Source organism: Aphelocoma coerulescens, chromosome 3, assembly GCF_041296385.1.
Source record: "Aphelocoma coerulescens isolate FSJ_1873_10779 chromosome 3, UR_Acoe_1.0, whole genome shotgun sequence".
Taxonomy (NCBI): Eukaryota; Metazoa; Chordata; class Aves; order Passeriformes; family Corvidae; genus Aphelocoma; species Aphelocoma coerulescens.
Genome location: NC_091016.1, coordinates 38,564,115 through 38,586,813, shown reverse-complemented (window position 1 = coordinate 38,586,813; position 22,699 = coordinate 38,564,115). Strand labels below are relative to the sequence as shown.

The window sequence follows — 22,699 nt, the reverse complement described above, 5'->3', positions numbered from 1 at the left end:
TTCCAATGTCCAGTGAGCCCTTCTGTGAAGAAATTCCTCCAACCATCCAACCTAAACCTCTGGCACAGTCTGAGGCTGCATACTCTTGTCCTGTCGCCAGCTGCCTGGGAGAATAGGCTGACCACTACCTGGCTACAACCTCCCCCAAGCCTCCTCTTCTCTGGGCTAAACAATCCTAGTGGCTAATGTTGGCACCAAAGAGAAGAGGAGAGGGAGAAAATAAAGCGTGGAGTGACCAAAGCCTGGGGCCGGGGAATGAGGTGTTCATAGCCAGGCTGACCAGCAGCATTTGCATTGGGCTTTCGAGCAGAGGTTTTAGCAGAGTGCTGGGCAGCTGGGGCAGGGCAGCGTGCAGGAGGAGGAGGGCACCGCACTGGGCTTGGCCATTCATCATGTGGTGCCAGGAGCCAGGGCTCGCCCTGTGCCATCCTCTGCTGGCCCTGCAGAAAAGCCTGTGGTGGGCTCCCTCCAACACAGGCCCACGGGCCTTGCCAGCATCCATCCCACATTTGCTTTAAATCAAATAATAAAATTGGGAAAACTAGCTCTATCACATCATGTTTCAGCTATCAGCACTGCCAAGAAATAAAAATTTATTTACGGATTCTGTCTCTTAGCCTCAGGAGTAAAATATCTATCACTCTCCAGCAGTAAGAGTCAGCAATGAACCATCATTTCATCCTGCAGTGCTGTTTCCAGTTACTTACAGCCTTCTCAGAAGTGACCTTTGGGGCTGAATGTCTCATGCATGTGTCAGCTCAGAAGTGAATATGAGAAGTCTAATAAAAATCAATTTGGGTGTTCTTAAGTTATCTTAATGTGGAAAAAAATGTGGTTTTTCCCAGCTAAATCATTTTTCCAATGCCTATTTTATGCTTGGTTACAAAATGACTTTCTTTTAACCTCCCGACTCTGCAGAGAGTGCCGCAATGAATAAAATTTTTCTCTTTATTTGTGGAAATTTGATTTTGAAATAACAGTCAAAAATGTTTTAAGATAGCCTGCACAGGACATTATTTTATTTAGATTTTTTTTTCTTCTTGTTGTTCTGCTTTTCATGGAAACAGCTCTGTAGACTTCATTAGTCAAACTAATAGTATATGTGACTAATATGTAAAATATCACCTTTGCAAGCTGCACCCAGCGATTCCCATGTTGTCAGATTTTACTCAAGATTTCCCAGGTTTAGTATGTGTTTGCTATTATGCATCCAAACAGCTATTTTATGGCTATTTTATAGGGCTACCTATATTGCCATGTATTGTTAGGAAACACATAGAAGAGTGCCATGCATCATGCCTTTGAAGCTTAAGAGCACTCCAGTAACTTCATCTGTGAGTGTTACACTGCAGATAAATACCTAAACAAATTTGTATCCATAAAATCTTAAAGTAGTTTGATATATCGTGTTTAAAACAAACAGCTTTTGTATAGACATTTCATTTTGTTTGTTTGTTTGTTTAACAAACCATATGAACAATTTGTTCCCTACTCCAGTGCCTACAAAAGTTCTTGGCAGTTCACCAAGCTTAATCTTTGGATCCTCAGCCTGTGGTTGGGAGGGCAGCGGGGACATGGAGAGGCTGAAGAACACATCTATGGGACTTGAATCACTTCATGCCTTTCTCTATCTATGAGAAAAACAAATTTAATGTAGTGAGTTTGTAGGTGTGAGACTATGAGTCAAGTCTTTCTCCCCTTGTGCCGCAGCCAATGATTAATCAAAAATGTTGGGTGCTATGGATAGATCTCTAAAGCTGCATTCTTTATAAAGGAAGTTCTGGAACTGCCCTTCGACTTTTAGGAGGCAGCATTAAGATCACCTTAAAATTTTTTTTTTTAATTTGTTTCTTAGTAAATCATAATCATAATACGCTCACATGTGTATTTCTCTCTGCCAAGAAGAAAACCTTTGTTCTTTATAAATTTCCACTTCAGCGATTTTGAAACCTTTTCCTCCATCCCAGCAATAAACTTTTTGTTGTTTTTTAATATTTATGACAGAGAAGAATCATTGCATTCTGTTCTCAGCCAAGTATCATCAGCTTAAGGAGCTAAGGTTCCAAGCCGTTAGGAACTTTGTCTATGGCACTCTATCAGCAAGAGAACTGAAGGAGGTGAAAGAATTGACAGAACAAGAAAGCTGTCAAAGCCATGCCCAAAGTACAGTTGATTTTATATTTTTGGGGTGGTCACTGCAGAGTTTTTCCTAATTAATTTTCAAACATGTCCACTCTTTCATGCCCCTTAAGGAAGGAAGAGAAGTGGAAACCAATTAGATGAAGTATTTTTACATGACAGATGGCATTAGAAGTATTTGTGGCAAAATGCCAACCCAGCTGAGTTAACCTAAGCATTGATAACAACATTCAGATCCTGTGGCACCCTTTGCATGTACCTGGCTTGTCACCAGGTCTTGGTGTCAGACAAGTGTCCTTGCTCAATAGTAGAGGCTCGGGCCTTGCCCAGTGGTTTGGAGTGTTGTTGCTTGCTTCCTTCAGCTGCAGATACCTGTTCATGTATGCCAGCTTTTTCAGATATCAACAGTAATCAAGTCACATTAATTCTCTTGATGGATTAATCTAATTCATTGTCACGAGCTCTCTTCTTCATGAGATAAGCGTTCACACTCACACTGACTTGCTAAGTGCCATAAATGCAGACAGAAGGGCAACCCATTATTAGTATAATGACCTAGCTTAATTAGTTCAATGGAGCTGAGGGAGCATTAGCTCTAGTTGTTGAGGTCTTGCAGAACATGTATAAAATAGATTGAAGTGCACAGATTCATATTTGTCTAATTCCATAGAGAGCTTTCTGCATATCCGTTTACTAATCAGTTCTAAACTACAGAGAAGAGCTGCTTCCTTTGTTAAAAAAGGTCATTAATTTTCCTTCCTAAAATAGCAGCATCAGGATACTTTGCCATTAGACATAAAGAAAATTTTTTCTGTCTTTTTATTGAACTCATTTAGCTTCTGAATTGCAAATTTTCATGTCTGGGTGGTTTTGAAACGTGTGCATTTGTGTATTCAGCAGTGCATGCTAAAAGGTTCTGAGACACTAGCACTTACGTTTCTGCTTTATATGCTGAAGGGCTCTATATTGAAACATATTTCAAATTGGACAAAGGAGAGTTATTAATATTTCTGTCACAACTCTGAAATGTTCCTCTTCATTTAATGAGAAACTTCCGTTTGAGGGAAAACAGAGAAAAGAATCCCTCACTAGTTCAAAGTCAGCAGTAAATGTCAGATACTTACTGAAGTCATTGTAACAGGAAAGCAAGATGAGCTATTTTGGAAGATAACACCCAATGAGCCCTCTAGATGGGATTGTTTTGCCATGTTCATAACTTTGATCTGATTCCAAAGTCAAAGTTTTGAAAACTGTTTTAAAACATCTGAAATTCAGAATACTGCCTTTTGACTTTTGTCATATAGCTAGGGTGGGAAAAAAGGCATTTGCCACTTGATATTCCTCATAACTTAAGTGAAAAGAAGCCTGATTTGTCTTTCCTGTCTGTCAACATTATGCTGGGTTTAATCAGTCTTCTCTTCTCAAACTTTTTTTTGGAAAAAAACCTCTTTGTAACTTAATTGTCAAAGTACTTTTGTACTTTTGTACAAGCTCTTTAGGCTTGGAGTGAATATTTTTTATTCTAGGTTTGTATACACTTAGCCACAACAGTCTGTACCTGGTTGCTGTAATAGCATTTCCCCAGACAGCAAAAATGAAGTGAAAAGAATGTCAGACAAGATCTTAAAACCAATTGTAGATCTGAGTTCTGGTTCCACATCTATTTCCTTTAATCCAGTCCAGTTTGAAATATAGAAAATTCTTACACACATACACAGTCTTCAGAAGCCTTTCGTTGAGAATGCACTTTAAACATTAATGCTCACACTGGCTGCCAGTTTTACACATCCACTTCCACAAAAACACAAGAGGCAGAAGAACACTGATGGATTTCATTGTTAAAGGAGCAGAATGCCCAGACAGGTGTTGCAACAACCTCTTCTCATGCCTTCAAGCCTCTGCCCTGTATGGTAGGACAAACCATCATCCAGAAGCTGCTGTATCATTGCAGTTTTCAGAGTGCATTCCAGCCAGCTGGTTGGAACCTCGGGCTCTTGCTGATAAATATCATTTCCCTATAAACAGTTCAGATAGGGGCCAGACTTCAACTGCACCCCTGAGATAGGAATACCAGGTATAAGGGCTTGGAGCTATTTCTGAATTACCACAAATTATTCAGCAGATTACAAGATGAAGGAGGGAGATATCATGGCATTCCTCTTCCTCCTGGGCTCTAAATGAAAGAAATGAGCTTATTTAGAATAAAGTAGTTGATTATGTATATCTCCACATAATCTGTAGAACAGAAGTTCAAACTATTACTTCTGGCAAGCTGTTGGATTGTATGGAAATATTATCAGTTTACTCTTTTTGGAAATCTCTCCTCCTCATTATCGCCTTTTAGCCCTAACACCTACACTGGATTTTGGAATATTTATGGTGTTTATCACCAGGAGTGAAGCTGTTCAGTCAGATCAGAGCTGACAGATGACAAACTTTAGGGATAAGGCCTTCTCTAATATTTTCAATGACAGGAATAAACTGGGCAGTCCACCAAGAGAATGAGCCTTTCAGCATGACCTAGGAAAATGCTTTTCCAAATTGACATTTCAATATATGATACACCACCTGCTTCTTTCCAAACTGATACAGGATAGTAAAAATAACTGATTGTCATTTGCAACAGAAGTTTTGAGCTCCAAGCTGCCTTCAGTAATACACAAAGGTTGTGTTGGGGCTCACCACTGAAAGTTAGTGGATGGCACACACAAATAAAAAATGGGTACACTGGTAATGAACTTAATCCCTAAATTCCTCCTCCAGTTATGGAAAGAATTTTTATGGGTTTGAGAATCCTGAGAGAAAGGCAGGAGCAGTAAGCTTTTTATCCCACCCATGTAATAAGTCAAGGCTGGGGCATCATCAGAACCACCTGTGAAAAACATGGTGTTCATGGAGGAAATGGTCCTGCTGTGATACATCATACAAAGTGTGGGCATCACCACAAGTACAAAGTTCCCCAAGCACTCATTCATTTTCTGATGGAAGTGGTGATTATTTTTTAATGCTCTGTGCTGAATCCAGAGCTATCAGATATCTTTGCCATGTACCAGAGCAATTTACCACCCCTAGGGACGAGTGGTTTGAGAATCCCTAATTAATTTCATAGAAAATAGGTCATGAGGATGCTCTGCTCAGTTAGTATGGCAGCACATCTGTAGACACACAGAAGCACCCAAGAACAAAGAGTGTCTTATCCCTAGAGCAAAGATTTTGTGTGTGGCTGTCTTGGACTGCAACCATGCAATCTAAATTCCACAACCCCTCACTCCTGTTTAGGTGACTGTACCTGCACTATTTATGTCACATCTAATAACTGTATTTTTGAATTGAGTCAGAGTCCAGACTGCAACTAATCTGTGTGTAAGGGTCAAATTAAATTTCAGCTCTGCTCTAGGTGATTATGTGCTGTTTTGGATCTTACCCCCAAATGATGACTTTTAATTTATTAAGAAAATACCGACAAATTTATCTTCATGATTGTAAAGAAAACACAGGAACTGAAATGGATACAACCAGTGTGAAAAGTGCAATAGTGGTTTAGAACTCTTTTGTAATCAGAGTTCCTTGCTTTTTAAGTTAAACTTAATAGGATATAATTCACAGAGAGAGTATTTTTCATGCCAGTATTTGTTCTAATAAATGGAATAAAGATCTGGAAGAAAAACCTATATAAAACAAAATGTGAAGAGAAGAAAGATGTAAGAAAGTCTTGAATCCACAAGAGACTTGCAGACATACAGCTTTTGCTAACTGCTGAAAGCTATTAAAAAGAAACTTGTCTATTGGAACAGATTAATAAATCTTTGATTTAAACACACTGCCAGCCCTGACTTGCAAAAGTATCACAAGTTCAATACTCCAGAATCCAATACATAAAGCCTACCTCTGACATCCTCAAAAAGTGGAAAATCCTTTGTCTTGAACTTACTTTCCTGGCTTGGGTCTGATTGTGAGACCTGAAAAAACACATATGAAGCACCACATCAAGCAGAGACTCAGCAACAGCCTCCTCAGCCTCTCCTCCAAGATACAATATCCCAGGTGTAAAGCCCAGTATGTGGGACTAGAGGAACACAGGTAGGAGATAAGAACAAGGGAACTCATGTGAGAATAGCAGAGGTGAGGCTGGAGAGACTCTGGTGGGTCTGAAACAGAGACACCAAACCAGATCCTCAGTTTTCCTGAAATGATGTGACCCTGTGGTGTTAAAACCTGACCTCACTGAAGTCAGTGAGGACTTTGCCAGGACTACACTGGGGTTGGGATTACATCTCCTGATGGACCAAACTGAGCTCATACCTTGCTCTCTGCTTCATGAGACCTGTGGGCCTCATACAAAAGATCTTTGTGTTACTTGCCTTAAAAATAAACTGACACAACCACAAAAACTTTGCCACATATTTTTTTTAACCATGACAAGCCTAGCCAATTTATTCTATTCATTATACTGTAAGCATGCCTCACCAATCTTGTACCTTATGCCTTCTAAAAGAATATAAATTGCATGAGGAGGACAATTAATACCTAAGCAAGATTGCTTCTTATATATTAGATTGTAAAGACAACCTGGAATGGGGCTGAGTCTCTGAATTTATGGCAAGTAAAGCTCAGAACTGGGTCTGACTGTTCCAGCACAGTAAGAGAATGTGGAGTGTTCATCCTGCCTCTGGTAGGTTTAGAAACCATAAACTGTGTTTTGGCATTTTTGTGCTGACCCTAAGGGACACTCAGCACTGCAGCAAGTTCAGTGTGTAACCTCCTGCCTGGGTTCTCTCTGCAGTCAAACTTGACCTGAGTTTCAGTATTTCTCCTGATTGTGGCCTCATAGGCCATGATCTGAGCAACCAAGCTATGAAAGGAAGGGAAAAAAAATCAAGCCCAAGAAAACCATGCTTTGTGTGTACTGGCTAAGTAGAGATTTCAGATGGCAGAAAAGACTGAGGATCATTTCTAGATCATTTCTTTATCTCGGAGGGAAGGAAAGGATGCAGTACATTCTTTTGTCAGCTCTTCCAAAGGATGACTAAGTGGCTTTCATAGGCAGGACATTGCAAACATTTGACAATATTATCCTATCTTTTATGTTTGAGCAGTCCAGTAATGACAACAATATGTAGCAGATAAGGCATGAATTAATGAGGGAGAAATATTTACAGATTAAAAGGTCTAACATTTATGTTTCTAAAGAAGATATAAACAGACAGGAGCAAACAATATTTACATTTTTGGTTTTTTTTACAATCAAAGTACTTGTGGCAGAGCCTTCACATTTTGAAGTCGAATTCTGGCCTTAAATCCGTACCAGTGTATATTTTCTTCCTCCATTCATGGTCTCTAACTCCCTTCTGGAAAAATTCCTCTGAATTTCAAAATCTAGTGTGTTGGTTTTTTTTTTTTTTAAATTCCTCAGATTATCAGCTCGGGGCAAGAGAGCTGCAGATTCACTCATGACACCATGAGCCGAAGGAGAAATGACAGCACCCTCTGCTGTCATTTTAGATGATTACCTTAAAGATTTCTCTGTTAATCTCACTGGTTTTAGCTTGCCTGGGAAAAAGCTGACAGAATCTTTGGTTCATAATTTTTATTTCATGTTAGGAAGATTGTGACTGCCTTGTGATTTATTTCTGTTTTGTTCCTTTGTAAATGACTGTTATATTCTGCAATTCAGACTAGTTTCTCTTTTGGGATCTAAAAGGAATGGAAATTTTAAATCTATGACTTCTGCTTATGTGAGATAAGATTCACCTTTCAAAATACAACTTTTCTTTCAATAAACGTTTTTTATCACATACACACTGAATTTCAACATATGTTTTCTAAAACCCACTCTCTGACTGATGAGCCAAAGAGCCAAACAGGTTTAATTTAATCTTCACTTCTTTAATTCATACATCTGACACTGGGGAGCTGCACAATTGGGATTACATCTCCCTTTTCCTTGCTGCAGACACAGGCGATTCTGACACTGAGCTCCCAAGGATGTAGCTGTGGATTGACTACAGAGGCCTGAAGGGATTTATTTCCACGATTAGCGACTGAGATACAATTTGAATTACATTAAATGAATATATACTCTCTCTCTCTCTAATTCCTGCTTCCCTTCTGTGATGGACATACGGTTTTGGTTTTGATTCTGAGTTAAGTAAGTTCTAAAATAAATGTAAATTCACAGGAACATTATCTGTGTTATTTATGGAAGTCAACTTATTTGCTGTAGACCTGATCTGATAGTTCCTTTTAATTCCTTCACACTCATGAAGAGAGTGAAATATATTAGATTTATAATATTGTGATTTGCACAAAAGCATGTATGTCTCCAGGCTGTGGGATACTGGACCGATGCAGCTCTGGACCAATACCAAGAAAATCCTTTACTTTTAAACTTCATGTGAAAATAGATGAATTCTTCCTTTATATTTAAGGTCTGTCTCATTAAATGGATTTCAGAGTTCAGTTTCAGGTTTTCCAACTCCTGTTTTTTCTTTTCAGAGGATTCTGTCCTTTTTCTTTAATATCAACATTTTAAATTGAAGTGCTAGGAAAGATTCTGTATGCATTAAAAAAAGCTGTTCTGCTGGCCATGGTTTTAAAACATTGGGTGTTAGTACTCATTCATGTTCTTGAACAAAAGTGATTTTCAGGAGAGAAATGCAGTGTAAATATGGATAGTGTACATGAAATACTAGGATTTATACTGGGAGAACAAACACATAATTATCCCGGCATTGCTTTTGCTCTTTGTCATTTCCCAGATTTGTTAACATGCAGTAAACCAACAAAAGCAATGGGGAATCAACAGGACAGAACTGACCAGGTTCTCAGTAGGCATCAGCTGGTACCTAAAAATCACTAGCGCTGCATACCCATACATACATTAGCAAGTATTCCTCGTGGAATGTACAGGCCTAATGCTAAGGCTCATATGGTTGGCTGAGTTCAGTGTCTGTGTTTAATTCTGGGAAATATTCCTAGGAGATTGAACAGAATGGCTTCTGCACTACAGTTCTATTTACTGTGCATCGCTACCTGTAGGCTTGACAGCCAAATGAACCTGTGCCCTATCTCCAGACATCACAATCTGGGTCTGTTTCTAGTTGCCATATTACCATCTCAGCCTCACTTCACAAGGGAGTGAAGTTCCTTTTCCTGTTGCTGTTTTCTTGTTCTCCAGTCTTGGCTGATTGAAGAAAAATGAAATCCAGGTTCCCTGGCCACACCGCCTTGGTCCTCCCGTCCCCTCCTCAGCATTTAGCGAGGCCATGAGGCTTCCGAGGCCGCTCCCACCTGACAGCGCTTGGTGCTTCATCCATTGTAACTGTGTTAATGCAGGCTCAGGGCCCTGGAGCAGCAAATCGAAATCGGGAGATTTCTGTACGCAGTTCTGCCCGTTCTTTCCCTGTTCCTGACATCGGCCTCTGTACGAGGGTGTGTTCTCAGGCTCTTCATGCCCACTAGGTGGTAGCAAAAAGGCGTTGTTGGGAGCGGAGGGGTTTGCAGGGCTCCCCCATCCTTTTCCCGGGAATCTGCAGGGCAGAGCCGGAGTCAGGCTGCTGCTGATGCTGGGCAGGTGCGGGAAAACCATGGGGACCTTCTGTTGCACAGATCCGAAGCTACGAGCTTGCTAAAGAGTAAATCCTTCTCGAGCTTTAAGAAGATGTAAGGAAGGCAAGTTGCTTTGTTGAAACCACAAAATAGGTAGTAGGGAGTTCTTGAGGATTTTTTCCTTGAACGCACTCCCAAAACCTGCAAAGGAATGTCCTGGTGCGTTGCTGTACACGTTGTCAAATGTGTGGAAGTTTCCATGTTCAGGTCATTTCTTCAGGATATGCTACATATAGTAAAGGCATCCCTAGGGAAAGTGCTAGAGGTCAAAGAGGGGAGCAAGGTAATGGCAGTTCATGTCATGCTGATGACATTATTCTTTCATTTAAAAATACCTGCATTTAATAAATTAACTGAGCTACCTGTTGGGATGAAGGTTCAGGTAGAAGCTTGAAGACCCAAATATGGATCTCTTTCTGGTCCACATCTGTAACACAACTAGCACTAAAGCTTAGTTAAAAAATATGAAACTTCTAATCTTGTAGAAGTTTTCCTTTTCTATATAGGGACAAACTCAGTATTTTTTAAATGGAAGATGAGATTATTTCTGATGAAAAAAAAGAGCAAAAGAAATTACTTAAAATAATAGGAGCATTTACATAGGACAGAAAAGAAAATAAAGAAAAATCTCTCATTCAAATCATAGCTCTGCTTGATTCAAGGCAAGCCTTGATTTCAATGGGCAGCTTTACCAGAACAATTTTTCTCTCTTTTTAGGGTTAGGCTTAGGGTTAGGTTAGGGATAGGATTAGGATTTGGTTTAGGGTTAGGGACCTCTATGTTGCGGTTGGGGTTAGGGTTAGATTTATGTTTAGGGTTAGGGTAGTGTTAGGGTTAGGATTATGGTTGTGTTTGTGGTTGGATTAGGGTGAGGGTTAGAATTAGGGTTAGAATCAGGGTTAGAATTAGGGTTAGGGTTTTGATTAGCAGTAGTGGTATTGATAGTGTTGGGGTTTGGTTTATGGTTAGGGTTACTTTTGGTGTTTAGTGTTAGGGTTGTTTTAAATTTGGGGTTATGTTTCTGGTTGGGTTAAGGTTTTTGGTAGGGCTAGGTTTAGGATTAGGTGCCTCTACTTTAGTTCTACTTGGTGACCTCATGGGGCACAGTGACACAGTCTGTGCCTAAAAAGCCTCTCCTTATTTGCAGGTCTCTGGCCGCACGGGAATCAAAATTACCACAGTAGAAGGAATGTTTTCTGCTGAAACATTCTTGCAATTTGTTCTGGTTGCAAAAAAAGCATCTTTTATTTGGAAAATTGCTCCAGGAACTTCTAACCATCTTTGTTCACTAGAGCAGGATGGCCATGATTTCAGAGTAAACACAGCAAGTCCGGCAAATTGCCTGACCTCTTGTGAATATACAACTTCCCCAGTGCTGGAGCCTAATAAAAACAGTGGGACGATGACTTTGGAGTCATTTGGTACCAATTGAGTATCACTGGAAAAGGTGCATTTTGCTTTTCTTCTCCAGCTCCTCAGCATTTAAACTACAACAGTTCAGATTTCTTTGGAGAAATCCTCACCAGAGTGCAATTTAGTTGAGTTCTTATTGTTCTGCAAGAGAAAAGCAGAGCAAGGAAAGAAAAATAAACAAAAAAATCAGAACAAACCCAGTAACTATTAAAAGTGAAATGGTTTAAGAGCAAAAATTCAGAAAATGTCCCCTATCATACAGGATCACTTATATTAGCTTTTCATTCCTGCATTCCTCCAGGTTTGATTCAGAGGCAAAGTAATCAATAATTCACATATTTTCCTCATCTTAAGAATATCTTTGAGAAAATAATTCCACAGGGATAAACTGTTCAGCAATTTCTTTGGTATATTAACCACAAGCACGCATTTCTTGAATGTCAGACCTTTACTTCTGCTCTCCTTTTTGCCACTATCTTTTTTTTTTTTTTAAGCAATATTGAAAACAAAACAAAAAACAATACAAAAGCCCTGGTTTATTTGACCATTACTTAACTTCATATCCTTTCCACAAGACAAGTTTGCCCTGGAACCCAATCCCTGTGGCACTTCCATTTCCTCATATAAACTGTTATTTGTCACAGTTCCTGCATTTAAGTTATAACACTGTTTTGCTCCATTTTTAGATTTCACAGTAAAAAGAATGATTTAAATCAAGGTGAATACATTTCTGTTACTGTGCTGGACTTCACAAAGGCTTTTCCTGATGTCAGATCTTCTCTAGGCTCTTGACAAATACCATTGCTTTTGTAGATGATTTTTCCCACTAACAGGATATGTAGCCTTTCACCTCTAAGATGCTGTTTTGAATCCTGCCCTTCTCAATTGCCAAACAAGTGTCAAAGAGCAGCAATTGAGATTGCAAGACTTGAAGAATCTTGATTTAATTTCCAGGGAAAAGATGTTCAGAAATCATAGAAGTCCCTTTCTTCTGAGATTGGCCTTGCTCACTGAAGAGTTAATAATCAGAAACTAAAGTTAGACCAGCTCAGTTATGAAATAAAGTGGACATTCTCAGTAAGTCATACAATTAAGTATCTTACAGATTTAGCATCCTTCAGGGTCAGAGAGAGGGTATTCAGTGAGCAGAAGCTTGTGCTGTAGATGTCATGCTAATGGAAGCTTTAATGCCTTTGCTTTACCTCCACCATCAAGAGAGGTCTGGTGACTGCAGCATCCCCAGCACAGCTAATGACTGCCTCTGTGTGGTGCCTACCAGTGCTTTCCCCAAACCAGGGCTTGTGCACAAGCAGAAAAACCACAGGTTTTCTTTTTGCATGGCTGAACCATACCTATTCCATGGTTAAACAGAGTATTCTGTTATCATGTTCTTCACGGATGATGGTTCAGGAGAGGCAGTAGTAATAAACTCTCTTGCCCCGTGCAATTTCATTAACCTTTTTCATTTTGTGCTTTGCAACCTCAAATGTCACCTTATTTTCTGCCATCAGATGCATGAGTTAGTCATGCACAGTTTTATTTATAAATATAATATCACCTTGTTTATTTGAGCCCCAGAGGTTTTGGGTAAACACAGAGCCTGAACAAATGGGGATGCTGGGGCTGAGCATGAAGTTCAGCATTTTCTGAGCATGCTGTGCTGCCTTAGTAAGAGCAGGTAAACATCCTAAACAAAGGAGAGACTGTAAGGAGAGCAAGCAGAAGCAGGACTAAAATTAAATCCAAATCAAACACACACACACACACACACACACTAAAAAAAGCCAAAACAAAACCCAAAATCCCAGAACTCATACACACCATGCAGGATGTATGGAAACAGGGAAGAAAGAGCTGCCCTGGCCTGTACTGTGCTGGAACAATACAGATATTTTAGTTGGCTCTTGCCAGTCCTCCTGTTGTTGCTTCCCATCTTTGCCTTTTTGGGGGAGTAAAGGAAGATTCCAGCTGCCCTGGGGTAGCCCTGGTGAGCCATTATACTTTTCTGTCAGCTGTTCTGGGCAGACACAGTGTTCAGGAATTTTCCAATTTTTGGGCTACAAAACAGTCGTTTTGGTTCTGGCAGGTCTCTCCCTTTTCTTCCTGGTGCATGCTGAGGTGAAGGAACTGCTCTGTTTCCCAGCACTATCTAGGGAATCCATGAACAACTTCCCCTTGGCTTAAGCAGTCTCTGACAGACCTTTTGTCCCTGACATAATTATAAATGTCCTACTTTGACTTCACAATCTTCAACCCTTTTTTTCTCATACCTTTTGTTGCCTTTCTGACGTCTCTGGTTTTGTTGATTTTTTCCCAGTATTTTGCTATTTCTTTGGCTGTGTGATGTTGTGTTGATCCTACTGATTTATATTTTACTGTGTCTTCATTTATTCCACACCCCAACCTTGAGATAACACATCCTTTTTTGCTCATCAGGTACTTCTGACTTGGTAACCAATTTCTTGAAATCCCTCATAGTTACTTATCATTTCTACTCCAAGCCTATGCAGTTTTCTTTCATACTCAGTGAAGCCCGTAGCTGTCCCTCAAATGGTCAATGAAAGTCATGTTTGTGCATATCGGGACAGAATTTGGCAACAAAAACTTCAGTTTTTCCATGTGTTATTTTGGAAAAAACCCTTAAAATAGAAATATAAAAAGAAGTGAAGATTTTTCTCAATCCACATTCTCAATAGAGCAATGTCTATTACCTTAGTGATGCAGGTTTTCCCTTGTACCCAGTATTTCAAAAGATTCAGATAGGTGTTTCTCAGGGGGTTAGGACATGTGATGCCATGGAGTGTTTTTCTGGGGCTCTCAGGACCCCTACTTTGAGCATTCACCTACCTGCAAACCTTTCCCCCCTTGCCTCAGATCACGAAATCTGCTGTGCCTTTTCAGTTCTGCCTGCTCAGCTTTGGTGATATTCCCATCTACCATATTCCTTCTCTGTAGCTGGGTGGTCAGTCCAAAGACTTCCCTATTCTAGGCTGTCCTTGCAGGATAAAAGGAAAAAATCAGAGCTCCTTCTTTATACAGGATTTCCAAAGTTCAGTCTGCACTTACCAGATGTCAAGAAGAAAAAAATTGTTGTCAGAAGAAAATAGCAAGATGAGGAATAGTATGTAGGATAGCCACATTTATCCATAAAAGTCTCTGCAGCCCAGATATCTGTCCCTAATTCATCATAGGAGAAGAGTGGAGGAGGGAATTTGCCTAGAGGAAGAAGTAGGGCAGAAAACTTTAGCCAGGTCAGCACTCCCCTCTGCAAATCCCTGGAAAGGTAGAAGGGGTCAGAGCAGTACATCTCCCATCTCCCTCAAGTCTGCATTACACTTCTGTTCTTCCTGGCATCTGGAAAAACACAGACCAAGCTGTCCTACGTGCATCACATTCGAGTTCCATCTCTGAACGGAGGGAAATGGGGCCCTGGACCCCCAAACCCTTGGAAACAGAACGAGGCAAGCCATTGGGGACCAAACTAAACAAAAAATGGAAATTTCTGGTTTGGATTTTGAGAAGTTTGCAACACAGGCCATAAAAATTTCCCCAGAGGTAAGTATGAACAACTGCACTGCAGCAGCCTAGTGCTTGTTGTAGGACATTATAATGGCAACCAGAGAATTCCTTTATGTATATTGTTGCAAAATGGTACTGAGCAATATTTATGAGTATGTTCTTGAACATTTTTTCACACTGGAAGTGACTAATCCTTTGGGCAGATCTGCCCAGAGTTTCTCAGGATGTCAGGCAGTGCCAAGGAGCAAAGCAGCCAGACCACTGCAGAAACTGCAGTGTAGCTGTTAGCAAGGACACCTGGCACAGGAAAAAGAGTTAAAAAAACCAACTTCCCTTCTGCTTGAGTAGAATTTCTTGACAACATAAAATCCTTTTCTTAGAGAACAAAGGGCGTCTCCAATGAAGAAGGGTCATTTCTACTGACAACAGGCTTCCAAATTCTGAATCAGTAACAAAACAGCCAAATATATTATAAATGATACATTATATATTTACATATATAAAAATATATTTTATATATTTAAATAATATTTACAATATATGGTAAAGAGCACTGCACTATCAAACTTACATTTTTACAGCAAACAGGACGTATTTGAACATTCCAGATTCTTTCTCATAGATGTCACTTGCACAGACACTGCCCTCCTCATTATTGTACATGAGATTTGTAAATTCTTCTGCTGCAGCTACTGAAATACTCGTTTTAAAACAACAAACAATATTTCCTCACATGCCAAGGGAAACAGGAATTTTAACATCTTAACAAACAATATTTCCTCACATGCCAAGGGAAACAGGAATTTTAACATCTTAAGCCTTCCCTAGAGATGGCAGGATTCCCTTGGTTTGTGTGTTACTCCACAGAGTTGCATGTTATGCCAGTGTGAGGGAGGGGCGTCTCCTCTGGTTTTTTCCACTGACTTCACAGTGAGGAGCTCTTTTTCCACAGACTCCTATGACAAGTCTTCTTGTTTCCTGACTTTGCTCATCATTCATTTCTGAACCCACCACATGGGGCAGTTTTGTACAGGGTGGGGGAAAAAAAAGTTATTATAGTTGCCCAGACTCCTGTGGCAAGCAGCAGATTTGAAAGGAGGAAGCATGACAGATTAAGGCTGGTTGGGTCTCCTTCAACTTTGGTCCTTCTTCAGGAAACCCTTTGCTTCCTGCCTGTCAGGAGTTTCTGATCCTCATCTGCTCACCTCTCCATTTAGTCTCTGGTTTCCCTCTGCCACCAAGATCTGTGTGTGGGCTGCTCCTCATGAAGGACAAACATTCAGCTACCAGCTCTTCAATCAGGGCACTGCTCCTCTGCCTGACTGTGACTCAGAAACAGCTGGGGCTCTTGTACCCTTGGTGCTTGGCTCCTCTTGCTCCAGGTTCATCTCCTATCACACAGTGCCACGCTGGGCTGCCAAGTATTCCACTTAGGTAACACTTGGCATTTCCAGCCTCAGGGCCTCAGCACTGACGCAATTTCCAAAATTATTTTTTAAAAAGCCACAAATATTTTGAATTCCTAGCAACTGAAAAACCCCAAAAGCAAGAGAGCAGCATTCTTCTGCCAGGAAGGGAAGTGGAAAGGCTGCAGTGGGGAGCAGAATGGTGGATTGAGCACTGCTTCGTCTTTCTATTCCCTCCTCCTCTTTTAAAACTTGCTGATAATTCAAGGTAATGGGAAAGGGAAGAAAGAAAAAGACAAAAACTGGGGTGAAGGAAATAAATTTTGGAATCCTTCCTCCAGGAGTAGAAGTGGAAAAGACCACATAAAGCAATCCTGGCATTTTTCTCTCTCTCTTTTCTAGCTTCCCACCTCCATAAAAGCCATGTATCAATACAGGTGGGAGGCAGATGCTATTACTTTTTCCACTTCTTTCTTCATTAAAAATAAACAGAGGCATAGTTAATGGTTAATGCTGCTGAGTTCATGGAACAAACAGTTCTCTTTTCCCATCTTGCCTGTAGTTCAATTATGAACTTAGGCTGCCTTCAGGCTACAAAGGGCAAGAAAGCAGGAAATACATATATCCAGAAATGCAGCCAGTGTTTGATGTTTCTGAGCTAAAATTAAATAAAATTGAAGTGGAGAATAAAAGCAATATGCAAACCATGGAGCTTGGAGTCAAGTGGAGAAAAGGCAAAAAAACAGGTCTGAGATAGCTGAGCAACTTGCAATTTGAAATTAAGCAGTAATACTAGAAAGCTGTTTCTGTGAAGGTTGTTAGTAAATGATCTTCGAAGTAGTCAAGATTAAAAAATAAATGAACAAACTGTGGCTGATATAAGTGTCCCCTCTGGGTTTTCTAGCACTGAACAAGCAAGGTAGGAGGAGAAAAACCAAGACCCCAGGGCCTGGAGTCAGAACAGTGACTGAGAAACTCAAAAACCCTGTAGGGATACAGAGGAGCCAGAGAACAGGATTCAGCCTCACTCTCCTCCCAAACGTCAGGAATGCCTTGGAGTATATGGTGCTGTGAAGATGGAAGGTCGGTACTTACCTGTTGGGGAGGTGAAAGCAGAGGTGAAGCACCACACTGGATAAGGATGCTCATACAAATCTGACACTCAGCAGTGCCATAAGCAGGCACTGGGCAACCTCACAGACAAAGGCAGCAGACTTCAACTCCTGATGCTGCAGGAAGGAGAAGGGAGCTTTCTGTCTGGGTTATTCCATGGTGAAAGAGGACAGTGTGTACATAAGCCTGCTAGAAAGGGAAGAAGGATTTGGAGCTCTAGCACAAACCAAAACCAGCCCCCCAGATGTTTCCTTTAAGCATGACCCACATTTTTCTGCAGCTCAAAGTGAATCAGAGCTTCTAATCTCAGCATTGCAGCAAAACCCATGAGATCAAGGAATTGATCCATAGTTCACTAAGCATCAGAGAAATGAACCTGGCTTGTCTTTGGATAAAATAAAAGACAGGTGTTGTATTTAAAGGATTGGGAAGTATACTCAAACTAGCTGACTTCACAGAACCTGTAACTATTTTCTGAAGAAACCGTAAAACATGATGAATGGCATAGGTATGCTCAAAATTGCTATGAATGCAAAATTAATAATCATAAGTACCTGATAACACATGCAAATCTAGCTTTTCAAGAGTCAGGTAGGTAGGTAGTCAAGCCAGTTTCTAGGAGAAACTCCAGGGAATGTCTAAAAGAATACTGTATATTGAAAGAATAGTGCACCTCAACATCAGACACATCAAGAGATGTGCAGGATGTAGATTCTGAAGACACAGCACCTGCATACTGCAGACTCTGAAAATATCTAGCTGAGGCAGGGTAAAAAGATACTGTAATTTTAACCAGTGGGTAGATCCCAGAGAGGTTATCTTCCCAACTTCCCTGCATCATCTAATGAAATCACCTTGTTAATCAGCACATGAGTTTTCTAAAACACTTGAGGGCTAAGTGAACACTATAGGAAGGACACAGTTTTGAAAGGGTTAAAAACACAGGCAAACAACCACACCCAAAAGCCTAAAAGAAATGAAAATTCCAAATAGCTGCTTTACAGTTTTATGTCTTTAATAAATAAAGATGATAATTAAATGTAGATACTGGCATCCAGATTACAGCCAGTAACATTTACATACGTATCCCAAAATCTAGCTATCTTGATGCAAAAGGAGTCCTTAAGAAAGGGCAAAAAAACCAGAGCAACATGTGGCAGAGCACCAGAGCACCTCATTAACTTTGATATGTTGATATTTAAACCTAACACCAAAAAAGGGAAAGAAAAAAGTCCTTAATTATGTTGGAAGATTATCCCTTGCTATTAGAATAACCATGGACTTTCAAACAGAAGCCAGAGCGGCTTATTCAAGCCCAAATGCACATTTATGTTTTAGCAAAGAAGAGCCCATATGCTATTGTGAACCAAGATGGAGACAATACATACTCCTTTCCTTGGTTTTGGTACCATTAGCTCAGGTGATCAGATTATGAGTGGGATGAATTAATTTTGAAAAAAAAGAAAAGCATAGCAGTGTATTAATGCATTGTCCAAGGACAGCACGTCATTAACCTAATGATACACTTGTTACGTTCCTAATTGAAATGTCCTATTAAACAAAGTCAACACTTACATTCTTTTCCCTAGCTGACTGGTGAGATTGACACAAAAGCTGTTGTGATTTACATCTATTTTTACAATTTTTTTTCTTTGCTAGACTACCAAGTCTCTTCTCTATGAGGGATCTGACCACTAGTTGGCATCATTACCTCACTCGAATAAGTGGCTTTTGAACGAGGTGTTCAGCTACAAAACCCGACCTCTACATTTTTGAGCCCTACGTTTCATTTTGCAACATCTGGACATGGCAATGAGGGAAAAAGGGAGGAACAAATAATATGTGATTGGAAAATTATTTCCCCCTCCCCACCCTGTGCGTCTCTTTCAGCAAATTTTTAGTTCTACCTTAAATTCTGAAAGAGTGAAGCAATATAAAGTGTATCTGTGGAGCGAAAAAACCCCAAACCAAACCACAGCCATAGTCATGCACACTTAAGTGGTACAGTCCAGGCTGTGAGTGTAGACCCACTATTATTCCCAGGTCAGGAAGCTTAAATAACAGAAACACAGCTGTTGAATACAAACATGAAATACAAGAGCCTTTTACCCCATGAGCTGCTCCTTCTGCTACACCAGCGCTTTTAGTGGTGCCTAATGCTCTGAGCTGCTGGTAACAAAGCAAGTGCCAGCTTTTCTGCATGGACATTCTGTCATTCATGGAGTAAAACAAGGGTGTTTTTCTCATTTTCCCAGAAAAAGCAGGAGATACCTTTGTGAGTTAGAGTGCAAAGAGGCCTTTAGGGCAGAATCTGCCTGTGCTGCTCAGCCCTGGTCCATTCACTCTCAGGCTGCCTTATCACACACAGGATGGGATGTGGGATTCCTCCTGGCTGTGCTACACACAGCTCTGGTAGCTCTGCTGTGCGAGACTGGGGAGCCCCTCCGAGGCTCAGCAGCACACGTTGGTTCTGGAGGTCCCTGCAGACAGGGAGGTGGAAGAGAGAACAGGTTGTCTGTCAGTGTCCCATCAGTGGGAGAAGGAGAGGGGGTTTTCACCTTTTGGAGTCTAACTTCTAGGGCTGATATTGAAACAGTTAATGGTTTGCTTTAGCTGCAAATCAAACTTCCTTTCAATTAAACTTAACATTTCAGTGATACAGAAGCAAGCTTTCAAAAATATCCACTTCTCAAAGGAAAATGAACACAACCTGAAAGAGCTGCTTTAGAACAATAAGAAAGATGTAATCTCTGTAATACTGCAAATCCTGGCTCACACACAAACCCACAGACTGACACTGCTTGCACATTAACTACAGTGAGTCACAGTAATGTTCTCAAATTAAATCCTCATCTACACTACTGACACAATTTAAGGCCTTTAGGTATGTCTCATCAACACTCTGGAGCTCTAAAATACACATAACACTTACCCAGCATTAGAGAGATTAATTCTGCAAAGTGCTAGGTAAATGTTTACAACAATTAACAACCACGCAGGATGTTTTCATCACCAAAACAGAAAGAAATATAAAATGCAAGCAGCACCAATGTGAATGGTGGAAAATAAAAGCAAAAACTTCCTTCCATTCTAATGAATGCTTCAAAGCCAAAACAACAAAGTGCAGTTGATCAACCATGCAGTAGTTTTGAGTAAGTTAAGTAGCTTGACATCAAGTCTTTCAGAAAGCACAGTAGGCTGATATTTAAGAAAATTTAAACAGATTTTGCAACTGCTTTGCCTATAGGACTTTCTAAAGTCTCATGATAGAAAGCAGCTGATTCCACAATATATAAGATATCCTTTGTTGATCTAGATTTAATTTAATTAAACCACTCACAAAATTATGCTATGCCACAAGTCAATCCATGAATGATCACAGAAGCTATAGCAAGCCATCCCCAAATTCTCCACTATTGAATATCTTAGCAACTGTTTTCTTTTGAAGGAGCTGTACATTAGAAACTCTCAATGGGTTGGAGTGAGCAGATGTAATGCTGCTCCAGACACCCATGTTTGCAGCCTAATCTCTCTCCTCTCAGGGAGAAGCAACTGAAGAATGTGTGATGACTCCTAGTTTATAACACAGACTGGAGTCTGATATCCAATTGTACTCATTATCAAAATCTATATAAATGCCGTCTGCTTTATTTAGCATTAAAAGCTTCCATCCTTTGAAGATAAACAGGTTAACAAGCTTTAAAATCATTAATGAAGTAAGGCTTGAGGAGTATCTCTCTGAGCAGCATAAACATTGGCTCAGCTAACATCTCATGCCATCAATGAAGAAAGATCACTAGCAGACCCAGGCCAAGATGCTGTGGGAAATAAGTGGAAGGCAATAACAGCTGGAAATATTTGGCACATACAATAAAGTTTTGAAACCCTTTGGATACTGGGTTTCCAAGCTCTCTTTTTTTTTTTTTTTTTTTTTTTAATAACCACAAAATATTTCATTAGCACTTGTGTGAGAAACAAAGTCAGAAACACCCAGGTGTGGTATGAATGACATGGTTACCTGCCATGAAATGATACAAACATCCCTCTCCTTCCTCCGTCTCCCCCTCCAATTATCCATTTGCAGAATGCATGTAACAGCACATCTTCAGAGCTAATGTTCTATGATCTGGGTAGGAATACATATCTGTCTGTACACATTACAACTGGAAATCCAGTCTTCTTAGGCTACTTTGCTAACTAAATGGGTTTTATACAATGGTGTGGTGTGTCTGTCCAGCTTTGCATTTTCTTATGGTTTCCGAACACAATGGGCAGTTTTAGCCACATTTGACAGATGGACTGAGGTTCCAAATTCCTACAGTGCTGTAGGAGATTTGCATGATGATAGAAGACACCAGCAAACTTCCCTGTGGAGGGAAATGCTGCGACAGAGAATCAGCAGCTCCTGCTGAGGTGGTTCTTGGAGGACACAGTGCTCAGAACGGGGCATCACACGCATGGCCTTTTGCCCATGCACAAGTTTGGAGGAAGATGACAGTGTGTATGCAGGGAGAAGAAAGGCAGGAAACAGTGGAAGGGGTGGGGGCCTCAGAAAAGATGCAACTGTTAAATCTGGAGAGGTTTTTAAAATTTATTTTATTTATTTATTTTAACTGGCAGAAAGTTGGGATGTAGGATGCAAGATGTGAGTGAACTAGATTTCTGCAGCTCAGAAGAAAAATAATTTTTTTCTACTGCAGTTGTTACTAAGTACTTAGACATCTCACTCAATCAGATGGAACCTGTTTATCCACTGATCCACTGGTCAGCTGGATGGGGGGATGAGAAAAATAAGGACACAAATAGTCATGTACTGTGGCACAGGAGTCCCAGTCACTGCATGGACCTGGCTGTGCTTACTCCACAAATGTAAACAGAAAAGATTATTCTTGTCCTAAAAAAAAAAAAACCAACCAAAAAAAAACCCACCATAAATATTTTTCCCATCTGCCCTGAAATAGTGAAACCCAAAGTAAACACAAACCAACCACCCTCTTTAATGGTGATTATAGCCTTGCTGGATTCTGTGCACAATAACAATGGTTTGAATTTGTTAAAGGTCACAAGGAAAAGTACAGCAACAAGACCTTGTAGCTGGCAGTGTGTTTTTATTCCTCAGCTTAAAGCACACACAGTAGCTGGCTACACAGCGAGTGCATTTCAACAGCAATCTACAGAAAAAAAGGAATTAACTATGCATTATTGAGCAAGGTAAACTGTTGACTCTTACCTTCTGAAATTTCATAGCTATTTTACCTGTGCCAAAGCCATCAGGGAAAAAAAGTAAATAGCACTTCTCCTTGACTGTACAACCTAAGCAGGAGGATCTCTCCTGCTGTCATGTCTCTTGCATACAGAGCTCTGCCAAAACACGGTGGCACAAGGAATATTCAAGGAATACAGAGAGTGCTTCTCTCTTGTGATATTTCTTTATGTACCAGAAAGGAGGAATAACAGAAGCAAAACAAACTTGGATTCAATCAGTACAGCATGACAAGTAC

The 22,699-nt window shown here is 40.2% G+C and overlaps 1 long non-coding RNA gene across 1 annotated transcript; it reads right to left on the bottom strand.

Annotated features, from left to right (window-relative positions):
- Positions 1-3,798: 3,798 nt before the first annotated feature.
- On the bottom strand, positions 3,799-15,508 carry LOC138107205 (uncharacterized). Its single transcript, XR_011149315.1, has 4 exons — positions 15,251-15,508; positions 14,227-14,376; positions 6,026-6,098; positions 3,799-4,312 (listed from the first exon to the last, which is right to left on the bottom strand). It is a non-coding gene; the product is annotated as an uncharacterized lncRNA (long non-coding RNA).
- Between the last annotated feature and the right edge of the window lie 7,191 nt (positions 15,509-22,699).